Below are 5,803 nucleotides of genomic sequence, written 5' to 3' on the forward strand. Positions count from 1 at the left end.
TACCATATAAAACTACACAATTTTGCATTTTTTGTTATATAAGTAATGCTCTAAGCTATATAAGAGACATATCTACATTATAAATATCCCACATGAACTCTATGAACATAGAAACCTAACATAACAAGAGTTACGTGTCTGTGCAACATTTCAGGGAAACTATTCAAATCACTTGGAAACCAAAGGATTCTAATGCAAAATGTTTCCGAACAAGGCAATAAATTTTCCATTTCATGATCCAAATTCTCCAACGCAAGAAATTAATTTAAGAAGTTTTAGTCCATTAACCTCCAAAAGTCTCTAATGGGATTACTCTGTTTAAATTGAAGAGCCCATTTGGTAAACATATATGTATCAATATCAATTTGGCAATATAAATTGATCATAATAGCTTAAATTAACTGCATTTTTTTTTTATAGTATATGTTTTTAACATTCCACCTACCTAAAGCTGCCGATGGCTCTCATGATACCTTGGAAAACTTTGTGTGAAAGCAGTTCTAGATTCCATATTCAGCAACCAATTTCAAAGTTTCAACGTTGCAGATTTTGCAGTACAACAAAATATCTTTGACATTAGCAGTTTAACTACTTGTGTCACACAAGTTTTTCGTTCACATCATTTTCGCAAATAAGAACAGAATGTTTGTCGGTCTTTATTAACTTGTGTAATCCTACATCTTAAACTTCACATGGATTTTAAAGATTGTACCAATCCTTCTCAATGAGAACGTTCAAGGAAGTTCAATTGGTCTTTCATGACATAGTACCTTGAAATTCTTCAATGTTGAATGGTTTCTTTGACAATTATTTTTTTTCACATCATTTTTGAAAATAATAACAAAATGTTTGTCGGCTTTCATTAATTTATGTAATCCTACATCTTAAACTTCACATGGAGTTTAATGATGGTACCTATTCTTCCCAATGAGAACGTGCAAGGAAGTTTAATTGGTCTTTCTTGACATTGTACCTTAAAATTCTTCAATGTTGAACGGTTTCTTTGACTACGTTGAGTATAGATAAGGTATGACCATTGACCAAAGTGGCAAAGACACCATTTCTAGGAATCTGAACAATTAATGCGTGTTATGACCGTATACCGAAGCATTAATGGATAGGATGTCGACTGGAATGAATTGTGGAAACTTATTCAGTACAATGTTACTATTTTCTTTGGAACTAATTACATTGAACATGTGTCCATAACAAGAAAAAAAGGTAAGAAGGTTGTAGTTACTAGCTCAACTTCAATAAGAAGTTGTTGGCGAGAAGTGAAAGAGAATGCTTTGTAAAGACATAAAGTAAGCAAGCATTTATGGATTTGTGTTGCTGGTGCACATTGAAGAGTTACAAAGGTAGGATTCAGATGCTAATTTTATGGGGATAATAAATGAGAATAAATGCATATGTACAAAGTGAAAAAGGATGGATTGGAGCAAGAAATGTGAGTAAGAGGTACCGGATCAGAACTCATTCATTTATACTTTAAAAAAAAAACTATATGAAGTACATTAGGTTAACTGAGAATATATAGCTTTACTGAGAGACTTATAATAAAAGGGTCATGGTCTTCTAAACTAAAATATATGTAATTCATAGCACAACATTACTAAGAAATTGTAGAAAATCTTAAAACATTAATTTTTTAAAAGTAATGAATTTTTACTTTTATATTGTCTACTAGAGTGTTGACTATCGTACAATTTCTATTTGGGTATCAAAAGAGTATGAATTTAGAAGCTATATATAAATAAAAATTAGTGATGGCAGAAGAAGTTTAATATTCTTATTAAGAATTTAATTACTATTAACACAAAATATTGAAGAAAATTAGGAGGTCAGATAAAAACTTAATTACATGCCATGAAAGTCTAGTCTGGAACCACTAGGCCAAATCTGTAGAGGACTCTTAGAATTCGTCCCGCACCAGCAGCAGTCGGCGGGAAGAAGAAGGATGTGGGGAGGGATGGCAACGGGGCGGGGGACGGGGGGAGCCCACAAATTTCCACCTGCCCCCGCCTCTTCCCCTGTCCCCCGCTCCTCCCGCCCTGTCCCCGCTTCGCCCCATTTCCCCCGCAGAGCTAATAAAAATTTGTTATATAATTTTATTATAATTAAATTTTAGCAATCAAGTACTAAAATATCAACGCATCACCAAATTATTATTCATTGTAATTTCACAATTGAAACTTATAAAAACAATCAAACAAAAATTATTTGAATATAATCCAACATAATGAAATAAATACAACTAAAGTAGTCAAGTTTTCACTTTTGGCACAAATACAATCACTAATTCATTATTGTGCTTGTGCTTTTTTTTTTAAGAAAAAAAATATTATTGTATTAAGTATAATTAGGAATTTAGTATAGATGTATTAGTAAATTTAGTATAACAATTAATAATTTGTATTAGTACACATATATAATTATTAGTATAATTGATAATATCAATATATTACATATACTAATATACATTATATAATACATATAACTAATAATATCATTATCATAAGTTTGTAACTAATTAAATTATATATTATATATATAATTATATACATATATTTATTTTTTTAAAGTGGGTGGCGAGGGGCGAGGGAGTGCCGTTTCTAAGCGGGGGGAAAAATTCCCCCCGCCCCCGCCCCAACCCCCTCTCCATTAGTCCCCCGCGGAGCGGGTGCCCGTGCGGTCACCGGCTCCCGTTGCCATCCTTAGATGTGGGTGATTAAAAAAATAAATAAATAAAGAAAGTTGATTCTGGAGTGGGCTTGAAAGGAAAAGAAAATGGACTTGTGTTACAATGTCAATTTTAAGCCCGAATACATGACTCCAAAGTTTAGAAATGAGCCCAACCCACTATTGAGCAGACATTTATAAAGCCCGAAAGAGTAAGAAATTACTTGAGAATCCATTTGAAGAGAAGGAGCGGAGAAGCCTGGAGTGGATTGTGGAGCAATAGTTATGGATATGGATTAATAAAGAAATTACCAATCATAATACTTTCGGAAAAACAAAAGACAAATAATTGATGTCAAACGACTTTTGCAAAGAATTAAAGGCTTCGTTCTAATTGAGAATTTGATGAAGGATTTAAAATCTACCCATATCACTTTAATTGTTTTGATTACTTAAAAGAAACTTCGTTTTATAATTCACCAATAATTTAAATATATCTTAGAATTAAATATAGAAAACTTCTCATGATTTCGCCGGAAATCAACCGCCCACTTTATGATTTCGAAATATCTACATAACCTCTTCATGTTTTAAATGGATGAAGAATTTGACCAGTAACTAGTATATTGACTGCAAATGATGTATATTTTTTTCTTTTTTAATATTTTTTCCTTTCATTTCAATTTTCTTCCCTTGATTTTCTTGGTTTGACTTTTTCTTTCCTTCATTCTAATATCATGGTCTATTTTTCAAAAATTTTAGGGTTTTTTTAAATTTTTTAAAATTATCATTTTTTTCTCCTTCCCCCTCCACCCCTACCAGCCTTCTCCTCCACCACCACTACCTCCTGCCACCTTCCATTACCTACTGCTGTCCCCTCCCTCCTCTGCTCCCCTCTTTTCCCCTCTCCCTCCTCCTCCTCGGCATTCTTCATTTTCATATGACCAAGAACTAGAACCCACGATTCTTTCAATTTTCATCATTGGCAATTCTCCAATTCATCAGCCATCATCAAGCAAAGAAAAAAAGTCCTCTTCAATGATTTCATATAGTATTATTTGAAATATTAGTATTTGAAATAATTACTGTAACACTTTTTGTGATGTGATGTATGCAAGATAAAACGGTGGTTAAGGATATAAAAAAAATAAGTTAGAAAATGTGTTTATAATACAAACGAAATATTATTTGAAAAAATTTGATATCCTACCAAAGCGGGAGGTCTACTATCCAAAATGCAAGCGAAAGATGCATGAGTTGTCAACTAAAATTAAGGGGATAGTCCTAGGAAAAGCAAGCGAAAGATCATGTTGCCTGGGTGGTTGACTTCTGTTCATCTCTTAGAATAACTAAAGTGAAGGAAATAGTTGTGAAATGATGACAAACAACCTTTAAGTTGATAAATTTGCTGAAAGCACCGTCCACAAAAAATATCAGCCCTTCCGAATAATGCAGATGTCCTCTGCCCCTCTCGAATTAGATAACCTTTATAACGCCTTTTGTGTGGATTTTCTTTTTGGCGTAAAATTTTTTCTCCAACAGTTTTTTTTTTAATTTTCAAAAAATCTTTACAAATGAAGTTTTTTAAAATCAAATATGCTGACCACGTAAAACCTTTTTTTTTTCCTAAAGAACTTTGATAAATGAATCAAAATGCGTGAGAAATTCAAATTGAATTTCAATGTATGGGTTTGGCTAACAGGTAATCTAGGACAATCATTCAGAGGGGTTTGAGTGTTAATATATTGAAAAAATTGAAACCAATTTTGCAAAGTACCAAAATTCAGTAGTGCATGACTGTTTACATTCTCATGGTAAACCATCAGCGGCCACGTTAGAAAAATCCTTCCAATATATGCTCCACTGTGCAACTATGTAAGTATGATGAATTCATTCCATTGAGAAGATTGCATCAGACTTTTGACTTCAAAAGGCCCTTTTATTGATTACTATATACAGGCAAAGTGGAAAGCGTTTGTGATCTTGATGTTCATATGATTATAGCAAAACCTACGAGGGTCATTTTCAAAGATGTCATAAAATTCTGTGAGAAATACACTTTTATCATTGACAATCAAGATCATGTTCTGGGGACCAGAAGATTTGTGTTCATTACATTCTTTGCATGCACTTCACTTTTAGGAGATCAGATTATTGTTAAAATTCATCGGGCAGCATGCATTACTTTTTGGCTCTTTCTTGGAAAGTCTTGAGAGGTGGGTCGGAGGCTGGAGAATGTAGCATAGTTTGAGGGTTCACACACGTTTAATTTGCTTCACATATTTGGGACAAATTTCTATTTCCAAAAGGAGCAGAATTCAATTGAAAATGGAATTAATCTGGGATTAGCTTTCGATTGCTGTTCAAAGGTTAGCTCAGTAATATAATAACGGGAAAAGAACATTTGATTGATAGCGACATAATACTCATGAATTGACACAAGTATTTTGAGTACAATACTTTCTAACGAGCAGTGCGCATCTTGAAACCTTAAACTAATGATCCAAATTTTGTCACATCTTTATTGTGCAAGTTGGTGAGAAGATGCGGCAAAATTTGAACCAGTGAATCTACCGGTGAGATCCATAGACGGGGTTTTCTTTAAGGAACTCCCATTGGGTATGTTTTCTTTAAGGAACAAAAAAGCTCTTTAATTTCAAGGAAAAAAATATTTGGGCTGAAAATTGGCAACAACATTTTATTTTACACCTTTCTTCTCACTAATACAAACACTGAAGAAACTCAAAAAAGAAAAAAAAATGTTACATTGATCTCAATTAAGTAAAATCTTCGAAGATCATTGCTGAGTAAAGTAAACAAAATTTAGAATAAGAGGATGAAAATGAAATGACAATACAATATCATGCAAAGCTTCAAATATGCATGCCCATTATTTCATCTCATCAGCTCTCATCACCTCTAATATCTTGTAAAATGCTGTTGTTTGAGCTAGAATAAATGTCTCATGTAAATGGGTGCCTTGTGTCCCCTGTGGCTTGGAGTGGAAGAATGCACCACCCCTTTTGCTAGGAGACCATAATTCAATCTTTCCAAGTGCGATACTCTCCTTTTGTCAGCTATCAGCAACCTTGAATCTCCACCCCTAATAGTTCTGGGATTTGGC

The sequence above is a fragment of the Coffea arabica genome, chromosome 2e (genome assembly GCF_036785885.1).
Source record: "Coffea arabica cultivar ET-39 chromosome 2e, Coffea Arabica ET-39 HiFi, whole genome shotgun sequence".
NCBI lineage: Eukaryota > Viridiplantae > Streptophyta > Magnoliopsida > Gentianales > Rubiaceae > Coffea > Coffea arabica.